At 32.4% G+C, this 21,440-nt stretch overlaps 1 pseudogene; it reads left to right on the top strand.

Moving 5' to 3' along the window:
- Positions 1 to 19,618, top strand: part of LOC114074952 — a 55,148-nt pseudogene extending 35,530 nt beyond the window's left edge.
- Positions 19,619 to 21,440: the final 1,822 nt, after the last annotated feature.

Consider the following 21,440-nt stretch of genomic DNA (forward strand, 5'->3'; position numbering starts at 1 on the left):
TTTAGAGGCTTTTTCGACAGAGTAGTAGATTCAGCATGAGTTGTTAAGTGGTTGTTGTAGTTATCACAAACCCTAGTTTATATCACTTAGATTTACTGCGTTTAATTTTTTCTCCATTTTCAGGTATCCTTCATTGTAGTTTCCGCACAATACATGTTTTACTTAAGTATTTCAATATTTTCATGATATGTCAGATCCACCGTTAGCTTTGGGTAACTCATGATGCTAGGTCCCATGTTATGTCTAAGGGGTAGCCTTGGGGTGTAACAATTGGTGTCCAGGTTTGGGAATTGTATTTTTTTCAAATTATATAGCTTTGTGCTTGTGACTTAAATGTTTTGTAAGGGTTTCGATTGTATATAGTATTTTTTGTTTTACTTCGCTTTTTTTCTATTCCTTTTATAAGTATTATTTAACTTAAGTTCTACGCTTGTACTAACTACATTACCTTCTCGGTACGGGTTGTCTTACATATTAGCGATTATAGTAGGTGCCATCAGACTCAAAAAGTCAGGTCGTGGCAGGACTTTTGTTGAGGCAAGTGGAGAACGCGTTAACAAAAAGGGAGATCTGTCATGGCTCCAAGGTTTACTTTTTGAGAGACTAGGCTTAAGGAATTGTTGAAAGGATAGTGTAATTTTTCAATATTATTTATAATATGAGTCAATTTTTATTAAATTAAAAATATCAGTCAATTTTAATAGCACTAGTGTTTCAATTGGTTTTCTCAATAATCAGTTGAACAATTCAAATGGTCTAGAATTCATCTAGTATTGTGTCAAATCAATAGAGTAACATAAAATAATATATTAAAGAGCATTTAAAAGTGAGAACCTATGTTATATATAAAATCTTGTTCAACAATATCATGTGCAAACTATATGTATATAAACCAGTTTATTATTAATTGTAATGACCCGGAAGGTCATTTTAAAAAAAATTTGATTATTCTTTTAACTTGAGTTAATTACTTAATGAGTAATTGTAGATAATTGACTTAATTGATAATTAATGGGCTAAAGTGATAATTTATTTAACACCTTATAATATTTAATCCATATTTATCAAAAATAAGTTACTAGGGTTTGTCACATATAATACATAATTATTTTAATCAGATAAAATAAAGAAAAAGAGAGAAGGGACGAAAACTTACCTGACACACGAATGGCGGAGGAAAGGAGAACAAACTGCATCATCCTAAGGACAATTCTTTTTCATGTTCTCTTAAACATGCATAAATTGTTCCTCATAGTGCATATTCTATCATAATTGATGCATATATATATGTATATAATAGTATTATATTATAATTGAATTGAAATAGGGGTTTTGGAATAAAGTACATGTGATATATGTATAGGTACAATGATGATATGCCATGTGTTAGTTTTATGTCTTATTCAATTTGCTCTTACCAGAATGTTAAGGAACAATGTTTTCCAATTGCATGTAGTGGTCTAATTTATATTTGGAATATATAGAAATTAGAGAATTTTGTGATATTGTAATTTATCTATAAAAGTCAAAAGATGAATGAGATCCCTTTTAGATATCATAGTATTTCACATACTTAACTAACTATTCACATTAGTTAGATTGCCATTGGTCCGGTAGCTAGATTTTATTTTATATAAGTGGAGTAGATTTGGTTTAGGTATTGTATGTTATGTTAAATTACTAGGAATATTTTTATCTTTGATTATAAAAGTTTTCATATGGTTATCGCCTTAAAATTCAAGGTTTGACATATTAATACACCTAATTAAATAGTAGGTGCATTGTGGTTCCTGAATGTCAATTGACTTTTATATTTGAAGGAATAAAGACTTAACCCTAGGCTTGAAGTTTTGAAATTTTGAATGTATGTATATTCACTTGTATCAAGAGTAAGAACTTGATTATAAATGTGGACTCTAGGGGTTTTAAGTGATTTTTGGAGTACGAGGAAGAAGTATATCAATGTTGTTGTCTATAGGATCATTTAATCACGAACTAATTGTATATTATAGATTTGGGCGAGTTAATGGGTCTAAGTTAGACATATAGTAATATGAGTGTTGTTAGTCTTAAAATCTTATTGTGATTATTTATTTGAATAGATTTCTTTGAGTTGGAAGTTCAACGAATAGGGAAGGCTCAAGTTCCGGAGTAAATTCTTATTTGATTCAGGCAAGTGAATTTCTAAACTCTTGTTAAGTGTATGGAATGCGTGTATTTCCTTGTGGTATATGTAGTATATGTTTGGGAGTAAAGGGACTTGGTGATGAGTTGACTTCCACATTGATTAATTCTAATGATGAAAACAAAGGGTAATAAAAGGCAATGTCAATAATGGGTAGTGTGTGATGTGTTGATAATATCGAATGATTTGAAAGGCTTGTTGAATCATTGTTGATGTTGTAAATTGTGCAATGTTATGAAAATGGTGATATCCTCTTTATTTGTGTGAACATGTCATTTGCATTATTTTGACACATGGTTGTGAAAAGTGTTATGTGCATTGAGGAAGAATGAGAACTTAAAGAGGATGTACCATTTCGAGGGACGTATCGTGCGCCGCGATGGATACTATATTTCGAGGGACGTATTGCGCAACGCGATGGTTATTATTATCGAGGATCGTGTCGTGCGCCGCGACAGATGCATGGACAGATATGTCCCCATGGGTCCCGGACTGAGAGACAGCGGGTGTGTATCACTAGGTCAGACATACATCATTATACTTGACATTGCATTCCATTGCATTGCACATACTTATCATTAATGAACTTGATATTGTGTTTTAGTGATCTTATGATTGCTTTTCTGCGGAACTTGTGATTGTTGAATACTAAGCTTGTTGTTGAGGATATGTAATTTGTTGAAGTATTATTATAGAGGATGTGTAATTTGTTGAATTGTTGTTGAGGACATGTAATTTGTTGATGTGTTGTTGTTGGGGATATGTACTTTGTTAAAGTGTTGTTGTGGAGGATATGTAATTTGTCTGAGTGTTGTTTTTTTGAGTTACGTGCTATGTATTGAGTTAAGTGCTATGTAAACTGTGAGCTGTTAGGTTGGGCTGATGTTTATGCAGGTTGTAGTTTTGGAGGTTCGGTTGGGGGTGGTAGGAGTACCCATATTTCATCCCCTTAGCTTGTGTTTTGAAGTTTACTTGCTGAGTACCGTGTGGTTTGGTACTCACCCCTTGCTACTACAAATTTTTTTGTAGGTTATGAGCATGGATTTTTGTTGTACTTGTCTTGCTCTTCTTTTCCGACGCTTCTTGGAGATTTGTGAGGTAGCTGTTTCCATCTCAGCAGACTTTCTTCTCCATAATTATGATCTTGTTCTATTGTAGAAACAAGTTCATTTGATACTTGAGTTTTTCTTTTGAATCAATTGTAATACATTAGAGCCTTGTACATGTGACAACCAGGTTTTGGGGTATAATGTAAGTCGATAATAAAGTTTTCCGCATTTTATTGTAATAAGTTGAGTTTTAGGCTGACTTGTCTTGGTGGGATAAGACAAGTGTCATCACGTCCATTTTTGGGTCGTGACAAAATGGTATCAGAGCCCCAGGTTTATAGGTCTCACGTGTGTACAAGCCGAGTCTGAGTAGAGTCTCGAGGATCGGTGCGGAGACGTCTGTACTTATCTTCGAGAGACTATAGTGACTTTAGGAAAAATCTCCATTTGTTGAATATATATTGTGCGTACTTGGTCCCATTTTGATTCTTATCACTTCACTCTATTCACTCTCATTTATATGATGACTCGTGCGTAGTTCCTTATATGAAATTGTTGGCGTGTCATTTATTGATTTGATGTTGGATCTGATATTAAGGTGGAAATGATATACTTATGAAACGAATGTGCGATCATATTTGAAGGGGTTGAGTAAGGTTAGTTACCATAGTAAATATATATATATATAGTGCTTGTGTGGTATAGGCTGAATCGAAAATAGTTCGAGAATTGAAAGTGAAATTATTGAAGGAAAGGCTAGATATGGAACGAATTTGGTAATATTTTACATCTATTCGATTGGTAGAAATGTGTGGTTTATTTGGGTAACGTCTTTTCGGTAATTATGATGTGTTCTAGTGGTGGATCTAACAGTCTTTCACGATGTGGTACAAGTGTTTTATGAAAACAGATACGTTGATTGTCAAGTGTTAATACTGACTATTTAAGGAATTATCAATTTTATCACATGCTCATAGAGTAAGATTTGATGTTGCATTCAAATTTGAGAAACCAACTAGCTTGTTACTATGAATGAATGGGTTAAGCGTATGTATAAGGAAGATTTTAATGGTGGATTGTTGATGTGGTATCAATGTGCTATGTTGAGAAGTTTATTCCGAATGTTCTAAAAAAGGACCGATAATTTCATTTTAATGTCTGAAAAAATGGATAGATATCAGAATGACAAGCTTATGGGTAAAAGAAGTCCAAAAAAATATACTTGTGGAAAGGTAATTGAAGATGTTAGTAAGAAAGTGCATATAAGATTGGTTTAGTCCTTTGATTTTGATTCGTATAAATAGCTTTATCGTGTAATATTGATGAAAAGATTGACTTCGTGGGGATGACAAGAGCTAACTAAGCATGATACTATAAGAGTTTGTGATGAATTATGATTGGAATACAACTATATGATAAGTTTTGTTGGTGGAAATACTTTTTGTACGGTAATGATGACTTTAGAATGTCCAAGGTATGCTTCACTGCTATTTTCTAAGTAGTGTGGTTGTATGATAAGTTTATGAAGAGTTGGGATGTCACTTGAATGGAATTGAAAGGAGCTAAAGTTATAATTAAAAATAGTGGAATGTAGTTTAACATTCAGAAAGAGAAGCGCGCAAGGATATTTACTTTGATTGCAAGAGCTAAGGAGGTATTTTTAGAGGGGTTGAGAATTGGGTTCAGAGACACATGATTTCATCTGTTTTACGTTGATATGGTAATAGTGTCACGGGTTTATCAGATTGGTTAAAAAAACAATCGAATAAGATCTGAGAAATGAGTGTATATACGTTCAACTTGAGTGTGATGATAAGTTTATTCGGGGTTTTGAATTTGGTAATGAGTATGATTGAAGTTTTTTTTGAGAAAAATATGATAAGATCGATGGAGAGACAATCAATGATAAGCTAAGATACGTGAATTCATAAAAATCTTCAACGTATGAGCTAATAGTGATGGATAAAGGGATTAAGTTACACAATTGGATTAAAAATTCAAGTTTTTCATGGTGAGTTTAGGTTTGTGGTAGTGTGTTTTGTCAAGGTATGAATTGGTACAGTGAGAAATGATCAATCGCATTGAGTATGAAGCATTTGGAAGGACTTAAAAATTTCAAGTAGTAAATTTGGTTACTTTTGATTGTCATACTTAAAAGGGGTTTCACGTAATGTTTTGATTTAGAGGATAAGGTAAAAAAATTATATATCATGAATTTTTGGTAAAAGGATAAGATTGGTAAGCAAGTCAGCGAAAGAAAAAAATAGAATGGTGTGTTGAAGGGTTCAAGATTTTAGAATTTTATGTCATGGAAAAAAAATCTACGAAAAGTGAAGGAATAAGACCTCTCTTATTAACCCTCGGTTTGTAGTTGAAGAATTTATTGATTTTTTTTTTGCTTATGAGGTTAGATATGACTATGAGATGTAAAATAGTTCAATACAGATTGTTATGATGTGTTACATAGACATTTAATATTTAGTAGAGGTTATGAGCTTATAGTATACCGAATTATTGGAGTGATAAAAATTTTCTTAGGTGTTGGTACAAGGTGTATGATGGTTTTGAATATTAGTTGCAATTTGGTATATGAAAAAAAATACGTGGAGTTGACATTGAGTGTGATTGAGTTGTTGTATCTCGATGATGAAGTACTTTTAGATTTGAAATAACTGTTATGAGCCTTGGGTGTGACCTGTATTTGTCATGAAATGCTTAAATGGAAAGAGATAAAGCCATAGTTCAATATTTTTAGAGGCAATAATGTGTTTGCAAAGAAGACTTTAATATTAGTGATGATTTGAGAGTAAGGTAAGTGACTGGTGTGGTTAGAATGTTTGTTATCGTAGTGAGAAAGTCTATGGAGTTTGATAAATCGAGTATGTGTGAGATTGTAATGGGGATCAGACTGGTTGAATTAGGTGGCCAAAAAAAATAAAAAATTGAGAGATGTACTCAGATGAATGGAAATATTTGATATGGACATTATGGAAGAAGTGTTTAGTATAATTTAACCTTACTACTGTATATTCTAATGTAACCACCTTCTTGGTAGTGAGAACTATTTGGAGTATGATTCCGTACTTATATTACGCGTGTTTCCACATTCTATGGGTGAATTCTTAGTGGTGGATCGGATGTGCCTATCCTCTTATGTCTTCTTGATAGGTTAGGATCCTTGGGTCTTGGTAATTTGAGTTATGATGGTTGGTGTCGTTAGGAATAGTTAATGTATACCAATAGTTCTACACACAACGTTGTTTATGAGAACTTACTTAAGAGTTATGACGAGTTACAATTGTCTAAGAATATGATTAGAGGTTCTACATTTTGAAATGTATCGCTTGTTGGGTGCTTACTTAATCATTTTCTCCCTTGATGAGTAACTGATGTCTAAAAAAAACATATTTTTATAGTTAAAGCTTGTGGAAAAATTATGGTGGGGGAAGATAATCTTGATAAGATCTATGGTAGTTGTGCAATATGAGTATGAGGTGGTTAGTTCAGGGTCACTTCTGATTGTAGCCGGTATAGATTCAGAATGTTATCTTGGTAATGTGAGGAAAGATTCATCCTAATGAGTGTGTTGTGCTCAAGAGAATTTTGGTTCGATTGGATTATTGGGTTAGTTTGTAACTTTGTAATATTATATGCAAAAGTTTGATTTGAAAGTTCAATTTCTAGTAGTTGCCTTTGATGAAATGTTCTTAAGTATGAGCTCACTTGGAGAGATAAATAATAATGGAAATTATATCTCAAGCTTGGTAACATCGGTTATTCGTTCTTCTTTCACCTTATGTTCGAGGACGAACATGATTTTTAGTGGTGGATAATGTAATGACCCGGAAGGTCATTTTTTTAAAAAAATTGACTATTCTTTTAACTTGAGTTAATTAATTAATGAGTAATTGTAGATAATTGACTTAATTGATAATTAATGGGATAAAGTGATAATTTATTTAACACCTTATAATATTTAATCCATATTTATCAAAAATATGTTACTGGGGTTTGTCACATATAATACATAATTATTTTAATCAAATAAAATAAAGAAAAAGAGAGAAGGGACGAAAACTTACCTGACCAGACGAATGGCGGAGGAAAGGAGAACAAACTGCATCATCGTAAGGACAATTCTTTTTCATGTTCTCTTAGGCATGCATAAATTGTTCCTCATAGTGCATATTCTATCATAATTGATGCATATATATATGTATATAATAGTATTATATTATAATTGAATTGAAATAGGGGTTTTAGAATAAAGTACATGTGATATATGTATAGGTACAATGATGATATGCCATGTGTTAGTTTTATGTCTTATTCAATTTGCTCTTACCAGAATGTTAAGGAACACTCTGTTCCAATTGCATGTAGTGGTCTAATTTATATTTGGAATATATAGAAATTAGAGAATTTTGTTAAATTGTAATTTATCTATATAAGTCAAAAGATGAATGAGATCCCTTTTAGATATTGGAGTATTTCATATACTTAACTAACTATTCACATTAGTTAGATTGCCATTGGTCCGGTAGCTAGATTTTATTTTATATAAGTGGAGTAGATTTGGTTTAGGTATTGTATGTTATGTTAAATTATTAGAAATATTTTTATCTTCAATTATAAAAGTTTTCATATGGTTATCGCCTTAAAATTCAAGGTTTGACATATTAAGATACCTAATTAAATAGTAGGTGCATTGTGGTTCGTGAATGTCAATTGACTTTTATATTTGAAGGAATAAAGACTTAACCCTAGGCTTGAAGTTTCGAAATTTTGAAAGTTGGTATATTCACTTGTATCAAGAGTAAGAACTTGATTATAAATGTGGACTCTAGGGGTTTTAAGTGATTTTTGGAGTACGAGGTAGAAGTATATCAATGTTGTTGTCTATAGGGTCATGTAATCACGAACTAATTGTATTTTATAGATTTGGGCGAGTTAATGGGTCTAAGTTAGACATATAGTAACATGAGTGTTGTCAGTCTTAAAATCTTATTGTGATTATTTATTTGAATAGATTTCTTTGAGTTGGAAGTTCAACTAATAGGGAAGGATCAAGTTCCGGAGTAAATTCTTATTTGATTCAGGCAAGTGAATCTCTAAACTCTTGTTAAGTGTATGGAATGCGTGTATTTCCTTGTGGTATATGTTTGCGAGTAATGGGACTTGGTGATGGGTTGACTTCCACATTGATTGATTCTAATGATGAAAACAAAGGGTAATAAAAGGCAATGTCAATAATGGATTGTGTGTGAGGTGTTGATAATATCGAATGATTTGAAAGGCTTGTTGAATCATTGTTGATGTTGTAAATTGTGCAATGTTATGAAAATAGTGATATCCTCTTTATTTGTGTGAACATGTAATTTGCATTATTTTGACACATGGTTGTGAAAAGTGTTATGTGCATTGATAAAGAATGAGAACTTAAAGAGGATGTACCATTTCGAGGGACGTATCGCGCGCCGCGATGGATACTATATTTCGAGGGACGTATTGCGTGCCGCGATGGTTACTATTATCGAGGGTCGTGTCGTGCGCCGCGACAAATGCATGGACAGATATGTCCCCCATGGGTCCCGGAGTGAGAGACAGCGGGTGTGTATCACTAGGTTAGACATACATCATTATACTTGACATTGCATTCCATTGCATTGCACATACTTATCATTAATGAACTTGATATTGTGTTTTACTGATCTTATAATTGCCTTTCTGCGGAACTTGTGATTGTTGAATACTAAGTTTGTTGTTGAGGATATGTAATTTGTTGAAGTATTATTATAGAGGATGTGTAATTTGTTGAACTACTTTTGAGGACATGTAATTTGTTGAAGTGTTGTTGTTGGGGATATGTACTTTGTTAAAGTGTTGTTGTGGAGGATATGTAATTTGTCTAAGTGTTGTTTATTTGAGTTACGTGCTATGTATTGAGTTACGTCATATGTAAACTGTGAGCTGTTAGGTTGCGCTGATGTTTATGCAGGTTGTAGTTGTGGAGGTTCGGTTGGGGGTGGTAGGAGTACCCGTATTTCATCCCCTTAGCTTGTATTTAGAGGTTTACTTGCTGAGTACAATGTGGTTTGGTACTCACCCCTTGCTACTACAAATTTTTTTGTAGGTTATGAGCCTGGATTTTTTGTTGTACTTGTCATTCTCTTCTTTTCCGACGCTTCTTGGAGATTTGTGAGGTAGCTGTTTCCATCTCAGCAGACTTTCTTCTCTATAATTATGATCTTGTTCTATTCATTAGAGACTTGAGTTTTTCTTTTGAATCAATTGTAATACTTTAGAGGCTTGTACACGTGACAACCAGGTTTTGGGGTATAATGTAAGTCGATAATCAATTTTTCCGCATTTTATTGTAATAAGTTGAGTTTTAGGCTGACTTGTCTTGGTGGGATAAGACAAGTGTCATCACGTCCATTTTTGGATCGTGGCATAAACTCATGAATTTCAAAATATTAAATGTTTATCGGCAAATATAGTTTTAAAATTTTGATTTATTTTATACCTCAATAGCTAAATTATATTTTAAATCAGATAAAACATATTGTATAGAAAATTATATTGAGATTTACTTAATAATTTAAATCCAACAAAATCTTTTCCTACAAAATTAAATACTTGTAAATTATGAATTGGATACTAATTTAATTTGTTCATATGGTTATATTTCTATTAGAAACTTCTATCACAAAATTATTACGACGTTGATATAAACTTAGAAAAAGCATGCATATGACTTCGAATTTATTCATTGTTATAGATAATATTTGGTTTAATAAATTTTAGAAACATATTTTATTAGCGTCAGGATCCATATCGAGTCGTGAGTGGTACCCACACTTAACTATCTAGGTAGGCAAACAAACGAATTCACCCTTAAATTATATTATACAAGAATAATGCGGAAGCTCAAAATCTAATATCATTTCCCAAAATCTGAAATGCATCATAACAAGGACATCTAATCTCCAATTACTAAGTTTAAGAATATAAAAGAAATCATAGTAAATGAATAAAATAGTTTATGTCCGAAAACTAAGGACATCATGCCATGACCAAAAGAATTTAACAAGCTATTGAATGAGTAGCTCACCCTGGAACCTTATATGCTGGAGGTAGACTGGAGCTGAGGAAAATTTGAAGTCATTGGTACACTCGATGCACTTCATAAAAGGAAAAAAAAGAAAAACACAAGTAGGGCTCACTACTGGGCAACATGTATTGAGTAGGTATCATCGGCCAACCCAAAATAGAAACTAATATACAATGAATAATAGTATTAACTCAACTATAGATCTTAATAGGTGATAAACAACAAACAAAATGAACAAGTGTTAACAACATTAAAATAAGTATATAATAAGTCAACAATATCAATATCATCAATGAGGACTCATGCCTCCTACCAAACAATTTGGGGAATTGAGTTTTTTAAGATTGAGTACATTCCGTTAATTTGATATGTATTTCCTTTAATAATATTTTGTCAGAACGTGACACTTCGATTCAAGAATACCGTGTCGAAACATGACACTCTGATCCAAGAATATCATTTTGGAACGTGACACTCCGATCCAAAAATACCATGTCAGAACGTGATACATCGATCCAAAAATACTGTGTCGGAATGTGACACTTCTATCCAAGAATACCATGTCGGAACGTGGCACTCCGATCCAATCATACCATTAATTTATCATCTATTATAACCACTTTCCATTCATTGATAATATTTTGTCATGTCTTCTTTATTCAAGGCATCACTTTGATAAGAGAGTTCAAGAATATAAATTTCACGGTCTGGAATTTCAGACCAATCACAAAATACACAACCAAGCCACACGATCAAGTATATAGAAAAATTCACAATATCATTCAATGCATATCAATCACTAAATAGCATAAAACATAACGTACCTCCACCGAATAATGAAAGTCAAGCAAGCTACTGCTCCGATGCATTTTCTCTTTTCCATGCCTCATAACGTTTTCAATCTATCAAGTATGTAATGTTCGTAAACAAACACACTCAATTTTATAATCAAGTTCCTAATCCTAATGCTAATAACCAGATAAAGATCGCTCGTATTCGCTAAATTTCAAGTCAAGGGTTAAATCTCAATTCCTACATTACATGCCTAATGCCTTAATATTTAATTATCTATCTCAATATATCAAAACTTAATTATATGATTATAACAAAACAAACACTTGCAAACACAAATTCATGTTAATCCAAAAACAAATATTCATCAACACTTAAAATATTTAGTTATCATTAAGTCATTACTATCCGACAAAATATTATACCTTAAGTCCGTAAAGGACTACATTGCACTGTAGTTGTCAAAATTTCACAAGTTAATCCAAGTGACCATTTCCGTTCCACCCACATTACTATGTTAACCATTTTCTTTACTATATGCCAATGTAACCCTACCGATTCATAATTCAATAATAATAATAATAATAATAATAATAATAATAATAATTCACAAATCATTTCTTTCCAACTCAATATATAATAATATGTTATAGTTGTATCAAGCACTTAATTTCTTAAAGAAACTATAACAAATAAAATATGCAAACCCATTATTGTCATCAAGTTACTTACGTTAACTTGAGTTTTTTTTTTAAAAAACATTTATCCATACCCCTTAACATTATCCTGCCAATATCAATCTTAATCAGTTTACGATCATTGAGAAGGAACATTATTTAATAATTTAATACACACAATTCAATATATTGATGTTGCACAGAAACCAATTCTCCAATTCCAAACCTCCTTTAAACTAAATAATAGTGATACTATATTCATGAAACCATCAACATTGGTAAGGCATATATTTCAATAAAAAAATTGTTTACCTGTGATAATCTTTTAGTTCTATCCTTTAAGGGTTTTTGCGGCACATACTTTGTTTTGGGATAGAAATTATAATAACCTCCCTTTAATACAATTTAACTTTTATTACCCTAATGGTATACCTAATTAATTATAAAAATACTAAAAAGTGATCCACTATTAATTTTAATGTTATTTTCTTTAATCACCAATTAAATAAATTATTTAAACTATCCTATTAATCCTATTATTGCAATTACGAATAGTCCAAAGCACTCATTTAAAGTCTATCGGAAAGTATCTTATGAAATAAAAATATCTATACCCAAAATGACCAAAAGGATCGTTACATTAGACACCAATTTACCCATCGTTCGTCCTCGAACGATCAAAGGAAGGTGAGGATAAGAAAGGATAGCTCCTCAATGATTACTTCAAAATTTTTGTACCCAATGTCTCTTCTCCAAAAGTATCACACCAACAAAATGGAAATCTACACCTCTGTTCATATAATGCCTCAAATTGGGTCATCTCAATATCTAATGATAACTATTATTGCATGTAAGCTCAACTCACCGATTCTTCCATTAGACATTGACACAACCATCTGAACAAGTATTTTCTAATAGAACCATGATAAAATCCTTAATCGATGTTGGTTGCAATCAGGAGTGAACCTAAATAAACTACCACAAACTCGTAATTCATCAACCGTCACAGAACTTATCGCGATTACATTATCACAATATAATATTTTCTTGAGCTTAAGCTATAATAGTATGATCTTTAGACATCAAGTAAGCATTAAGGAAAATTGAACTCATCTAATACAAAAATGGAAATAATCAAGTAAACACCATCGAGGGATACACCCGAGCATCAGGAACCTCTAACAACGCTGTCGAAATGCTTTATTAGTATCTATTATAGACAAAACTTAAGAATGAAAAAGAAAATAAGAAAAAAGAAAACCCCATGGTCTCCACATTCAATTACACATAGCCAAAACATGATACCGATGATGAGACAAATCTTAAGTCTATCGAAAAGTTATAAATTTTCATGTTAGCTCTCCTATAAATCTCATAAGCAAAGTGGTACATGTAGAACCACTCAAATACTTCAAATACACAAAGAAAACATTAAATATATCATATCGAAAGTAACCAAGGTTGAATAATTTTTAATACTCCCCCCATAGTGTCCATATTAAACAATTTTATTCATCTGACTATATCTCGTCGATTTTCAAGCTACCCACAATCACCAATTAGTCTCTATTATAATTGTCCATGCACTTTCTTTATCAACCCTACTTCCACTAAAATAAACATTTTAATACTTACAAAACGTCATAAACATGTCGATCCTCTACGTTACTCCCAAATCATCAAAAGTATCAAAATATTTTTATCGAATACATGTTCAAACTATGAATATCTCTCTTTCTATTTAAGTATTTCATAAAACACGAGTCCCAAACAAGGCTAATAACACTAATTTCAAATGTTGTAGTGTCTTTCCATCAGGAAAAAACTATTAAATTACACTCAACGTCAACTTCACACCACTTCCACATACCATGCTTTAGCTACCATTCTAAATCATCACATACCTCATGCCACCAGTTAGAAAAGTTCTTGGTCACTCAATTTTTAGTATATTATAAGCTTATAAACTCTGTTCACCATCAAATGTCTATTTGATGCATCTTTACATTCGATGTAGTCCCATCAAATAAGGAGTACTCATCCAACTCTAAATTCTTAATAACCATGAAGAATTATATCTCACCTTGAACATCATTCTTAAATCATTTATCATAAAATTTGACCCCACGTAAAGACTAAATTCTTCATACCTCACTGTTTGCCACCTCAATCAAAACTCGATCTTTATAAGTCAACGATAACCTTCTAGTAAGTCTGTACCGAAGTAGATCACATTTCACCTTCATATCTAAATTCATTGGCAAAAATCAATACAACCTTCAACTACACCTCAATGGTTTATACGATTGTTCTTATTCCTTCACTTTTCTCAAATTTTTCTCATGATTCATAATTCTAAATATCTCGACCGTTTAATATATCAGGCTCTTATTTTTCTAGCTCGCTTACCGATCTCATCCATTTACCAACAACCTGTTACATTTTATTTCACACTCTAAATTGAAACTCTGAGGGAAACCCTTCCTTATATCCTCTAACAATCAAAAGTAACAAACTTTATGATCCTAACACAAGCATAAGTTCTTGCACATGCTTGATACCGATGCAATCAATCATTTATTACCATAATCATATCTTGATAAAATATATCAACAGGAATGCATACTTATAATGAAAATTTTCAAATGTAAATTCAATTGTGTAATCCAAAGCCCTCATATATCTACATTTGCTTATACTTTGAAGGCTTTTATGAATTCATTTATCTTAGTTTATCATTGCTCTCCAATCTATCGATCTTGTCATATCCTTGACTAAAAATCCAACCACAGTCAATACAAAATTCAACAGTACAACAAAACCTACCACCCCTCTCGAAAGTCCTTGAATCAGAGAAAATATTCCTGCTCTCACCTATTTCACAAGGCTACACTACCTCCAACTAATTTTTATTTTATTTTTTATGATGACTCCATCTTATTTAAATTCTATTTGATTGGTATCCCATTATCTCCTAAAACTTTTCATAAAATTGTGTTACTCACCAAATGATAGAAAATCACAATCTTTGATACTCATAAGTCATTTTTGACATACAAAATTCGTTTAACCAACCGTCTGTATCCTATAGTTTCCTCTCAAACACAATCCATCAGTAACTCTTATTATAATCATACTAAGCCTGGTCATCACCACAAAATCAACATTTTCATTTATATGACACCTTAAACTCTGTTATAACAATGAAATTTAAAGGACTAACACAATTTTATACACACATTCTTACTAAAATCTTCAATTTACTTCACCCAAATATACTCACTAGGACTTTCTTTCCCTATAAGTTTGTCATTCTAGTATCAACTCTGCCCTTTGAAGCTTAAGATAAAATAACCAGTCCTCATTCAGAAGCCTCTAGATACATTTCACAATCTAATGCATTAATATGGTACCCAAGATCTGCAACTAAAAACTTCCTTAAAACAATGCCAAATCCAAGCGCACGTAGTAATAAACTATTTTTTTTTGAAATATCAAGTATCTAAACATGTCATACCACAATAATTCCTTAGGCAGTTAGTATTCACATTTTAAATTTGACTTATTCATTTCCACATAACATTATTACCACACCTTAAAAGTTCGTTATATGCCTCACTAGAACACATCTTTCCTATCGAGAAGATGTACACCAATAGCCAACATATTTCTATATATTGAGTCGATCCATAAGATAATTAAATTCATTCTTATATTAGGTCGATGAAAAAAATAACACACATCGTAACTTTAACTAGTAAGCATCGATATTTTTGTAGTAGTCGTATCATGACCCTTTTTTTAATGTGCACTTAATCGAAAAAATCGTAGTAGAGATTCTTCCCTCAAATTGACTCAACAAAACTTCATTATACACTAAGCAACCCGGATATCTTATGGGAAGTACTTTACTAACTATATTTTCTAATGTAATGGTATTCATTATCTAGTTGTCCTTTACGATTTTTGTTTTTTTGAATGTTGTCACCTTGGCATTGTCATCTTACTTCACCCCATCTACCTCATATCTCTTAAGATGCAGAGAATATACTTGTACATGAAGAAGCCAGAAAATGCTATCAAAGTCATAGTTAGTGTAATTACCGGCAGGATTCAACATGAGACTGCCACCATATTTTTGCATCTTCCCATGTTTAGTAAGTCATAAACTCAACTTCCAATCATTCTATCATATCCATCTTATGAAAAAACAGTCATGAAAAACAATAAGAAAATCATAAGCATCTTCATATCCCATACCCACGAAGAATAGGAGTTTCAACTTTAAAAACTTAATAAAAAGATCATACTAGTCACTAGTAATAACATGTCTATACTGAATCATGGAAGCATATCTATTTTCAAGGACACATACTCTTTTACTGGTGTAGGTATTTCAAATTTTTCTACTCTAATACTAACTGTATGTGAATATAGTGAAAAAAATTCAGATACCTATTTGAATCGCCTAGATACAAATTGGATTCAAGAAGTAGCTCGAAAGAAGAAGGAATGAAGTTTTCCTAAAGTCCTATAGCCTCTCGAAGAAAAGTAAATACGTCCCTCTACCGTTCCGAAAGACTCTACTAGACTTGTCCTTATGTGATGAGATCACTGAACCTAACGCTCTAATACCAAGTTTTTCACGACCCAAATCGAGTAGTGAGTGGCACCCACACTTAACTACCTATGCGGACGAACCAACAAATTCAACCTTAAATTATATTATCAAAGAATAATGCGGAAGCTCAAACTCAAATATCTTTTCCCAAAACCTGAAAGTCATCACAACAAGGACATCTAATCTACAATTACTAAGTTTAAGAATATCAAAAACACCAAAGTAAATGAATAAAATAATTTCTGTCCAAAAATTAAGGACATCATGCCATGAACAAAAGAATCTAACAAGCTCTTGAATTAATAGCTCACCCTGGAATCTGATATGCTGGAGGTTGACTAGAGCTGAGGGAAATTTGAAGTCATTGGTACACTCGCTGCACTTCATAAAGGAAAAAAAGAAAAACACAAGTAGGTTTCACTACGGGGTATCATGTACTGAGTAGGTATCATCGGCCAACCCAAAATAGAAAGTAATATACAATGAGTAATAGTATGAACTCAACTATTGAACTTAACATGTGATAAACAACAAATAAAATGAACAAGTGTTAACAAGACTAAAGTATGTATATAATAAGTCAACAATATCAATATCATCCATAAGGACTCATGCCTCCAACCAAACCATTTGAGGAATTGAGTTCTTTAAGATTGAGTACATTCCTTTAATTCAATATGTTTTTCCTTTAATACTATCGTGTCGGAATGTGACACTCCAATCAAAAAATACCGTGTCGGAACGTGACTCTCCTATCCAAGAATATCATGTCGGAATGAGAAACTCCGATCCAAATATACCGTGTCAGAACGTGACACTCCGATCCAAAAATACTGTGTGGGAACATGGCACTCTGATCCAAGAATATTGTGTTGGAACTGACACTCCGATCCAATCATACTATTAATTTATCATTTATTATCACAATTTTAAATTCATTGATAATATTTCATCAAGCCTTCTTTATTCAAGGCATCACTTCGATAAAAGGGTTCAAGAATATAAATTTCAGGATCTCAGAATTTTAGACCAATCACAAAACACACAACCAAGCCACACGATTAAGTACATAGAAAAATTCAAAATATCATTCAATGCATATCAATTACTATTAACAGTTTAGTATCAAATAGCATAAACCATAAACTACCTCCACCGAAGAATCGAACTCAATCAAGCTACTTCTCCGATGCATTTTCTCTTTTTCATGCCTCATAATGTTTTCAATCTATCAAATATGTAATGTTCGTAAATAAACACACTCAATTTTATAATCAAGTTCCTAATCCTATTGCCAATAAAAAGGTCAAGATCACTCATATTTGCTAATAATCAAGTCAAGGGTTAAATATCAATTCCTACGTTATATTTGTAATATCTTCGTATTTAATTACCTATCTCAATATATCAAAACTTAATTATATTATTATAACAAAACAAACACTTGCAAACACAAATTCATGTTTATATAACAACCAATAGTCATCAATCCTCAAAATACATAGTTATAATTAAGTCATTACTACCTGACAAAATATTATACTTTAAGTCCGTAAAGGACCACATTGCACTGCAGTTGTCAAAAATTCACAAGTTAATCCAAGTGACCATTTCCGTTCCACCCACATTACTATGTTAACAATTTTTTTTACTATATGCCAATGTAACCCTACCAACTGATAATTCAATAATAATAATAATAATAATAATCTATAAACCATTTCTTTCCAACTCAATATATAATAATATGTTTTAGCCTAAAACTAGAAAATCAACTTACTTAGTTTCATATATATATTTATACATAAAAATAGTAGTATCAAGCACTTAATTTCCTAAAGAAACTATAACAAATAAAATATGAAAACCCAACATTGTCATCACGTTATATAAGGTACTTGAGTTAAAAAAAAAATAACCATCCATCCATACCCCTTAACATTATCCTGCCAATACCAATCTTAATCAGTTTACAATCATTAGGAAGGACCATTATTTAATAATTGTAATACACCCAATTCAATAAATTGATGTTGTACAGAAACCAATTCTTCAATTCCAAACCTCCTTTAAAGTAAATAATAATAATAATAAAATATTCATGCAACCATCAACATTGGCAAGCACTAGATTTCAATAAGAAAAATTGTTTACCTGCGATAATCTTGTTGTTCTATCCTTTAAGGGTTTGTGCGGCACATACTTTGTTTTGGGATAGAAATTATAACAACCTCCTTTAATACAATTTAACTTTTATTACCCTAATTGTATACCTAAATTATTATAAAAATAGTATAAGTTACCCACTGTTAATTGTAATATTATTTTCTTTAATCACCAACTAAATAAATTATTAAAATTATCCTATTAATCAAATTTATTGTAATTACGAATAGTCCAAAGCACTCATTTCAAGCCTACCAAAAAGTATCTTATGAAACAAAAAGCTCTAGTACCCAAAACGATCAAAAGGGTCGTTACAATTAGTGTATCCCTTATACGCATATTGTTCACTATTATTAGTTTGAAATGGAAATAAAAATGAAGTGTAGGTTTTAGAGCTATTTATTTTTTCATGAACATGAGATTTTTAATCATGGTCGTGTATATGTTTAAAAGTTAAAGTGAATTTTACATATAATCAACTCTTTTTTAGGTTGGTATATTCAGAGGCGTAAGAAAAAAAGGAACAATGAAGTGGTTTAGTGACCAAAAAGGATTCAGTCTTCTCCGTATTATAATGGTTATGAGCTTTTTGTTCATCAATCTAGTATAGAATCTAATGAGTTTCGTAGTTTAACTGACGGTTAAACGGTTGAACCGATGTGGAATGTGGGAATGATTGTCATACGAAGGCTACCAATGTTGCCGGCCCAGATGGTGCTCTTATAAAGAGAGGATTCCGTGATCGCAGAGGGGGTGGAACTGATTCCTATAGTGGTAGTGGTTTATATACATTTTTAGGTGGAGAAGGTTGTTAGGGTGGCAGCAGGTGGTATGGAGGTGATGGTTGATATGACGGTGGTGGTTGGAGGTATGGTGGAGGTGGCGATGGGTATAATGATGGTGGTAGAGGAGGAAGTGGGTGTTACAAGTGTGGCGAAGATTGTCATTTCACAAGGGAATGTAGCAAAGGTTGTGGATATGGAAGAGGGGACTGGTGGTGGGAGATATAGTTGAATGACAATGTAGGCGGAGGTGGTGGGAATGATAATTATATAAAGGATGTCAATATTACCAACCCTTCTTCCCCTAACATGTAACAACAACAACAACGCCACCTCCACCTCCTCCGTCGTTCAACCATATTTACCACCACCCTAGCTGGCATATCCATAACCTTGACTACATTTCCTTGAAAATGACCAGCATACTCACACTTGTATTACCCAGTTCCTCCTCTACCACCACCACCTCCACCATACCTCCCACCACGATCGCCATATCAACCATCACCATCTTAATGCTATCTACCTCCATAACCACCTTCACCACAACCATATATCCCACCTCAATATCAATTCCCACAACCACCACCATATAAATCACGCCCACCACCTCTACAATAACGACGTCCTCCTTTGAAATAAGCACCATCTAGACCGATTACATTAAAGGCCATAGTACTACCATCATACCCAGATTGCACATTGAGTGCAACAACTTCAACATCATTTAAAATATGAAAACCTTCAGACCTATACTAGATTTATTATAAGAGAGCTCAATGCCATCATTATCAGAAGTAACAAAACTGAATCCATTTTGCTCACTAAATCAATTCACCGTTTCGTTGTTCTGACGTCCCTAAAAACACTAACACTTCAAGGTAGAGAGTACAATTATTATACCTTTGATTCTAGAGGAAAGAGATAAGGAGATTCAAAAAATCATTTGGTTAAGCACACGATATCTTTTTTCATAAAAAAAGGGTACGAAAGTGGTACTACCTTATAATTTATGTGTTGGTTTTGCACATAACCAAAATAGGAAAAGATTGTATTAATGTTCCTACACTCTTTTTTAAGTAAAAGCACTTTGTTCTAGTTATCTTTTTTCTTTTCTTCCGAATATTAAATTAATGAACTATACCTAAGAGATGTAATTCTCATATGGTGGACTATCATAGTTATATATGACTACATATTTTTACGTTATTTCCATGTATGATATTATGAAAAAAATTTAAAATATAAAATTAAAAGACTCTATCCTATTTCTCCCCCTATTTCTATAGCTTTGATGCTTTACAGGAGGTTTTGCAACTTTTCTAAACATTAGTCGGATTGAACCCTCTTGTGATCCATTGTTAATTTGATTCACGGTGGCTTGGATCCTACTTGAGATTTTGTTTATATTTAGCACTCCACCGGGAAATACTCGTCATCACAACAAAAAGACTATAAAAGGGGAAAAGAAACTTCAACTTAGTCATTTTGCAGCAATATGCGCCTAACATCATCTACCGAAGATTTTATGTGTTTCATACCACTTGACGTACATTCAACAACCTTATTATTAGAACACTTCCAACAGAAAGAAGACTAGGAGATAGAAAATAAAAACAAAATTTTTCACGCCATGAGGTAGCCCCAAAAAAGTAAATTTCACTTAAATAATATATATTAAAGAAACTGAATAGTTTCCTTTGATTCAACAACAAATACTTTCACATGGAAAAGCAACAAATAGTTAGAACAGTGATGAATAAAGGAAGTGAAATGATAGGAGTTATGTTACCTTGGTTGAGTGATACATCCTGTATGAGAAGAAGAGATGAGAACGTGGGAATAAGGAGCTTGTACAACCTACAAAAGAATGAGGAGTAGTGTAACATTCTGTCGTGAACAAGGAGGAAACATAGTAAGAAGAAATGAAGGTGAGCCAAAGAGGAAATTGAAGATAGCTTTTTGTCACGACCCAAAACGGGCCGCGACTGGCACCCACACTTATCCTACTATGTGAGCGAACCAACCAATCTAATCCCCAACATTTCAACCAT

The sequence above is a fragment of the Solanum pennellii genome, chromosome 1 (genome assembly GCF_001406875.1).
Source record: "Solanum pennellii chromosome 1, SPENNV200".
NCBI classification, from domain to species: Eukaryota; Viridiplantae; Streptophyta; class Magnoliopsida; order Solanales; family Solanaceae; genus Solanum; species Solanum pennellii.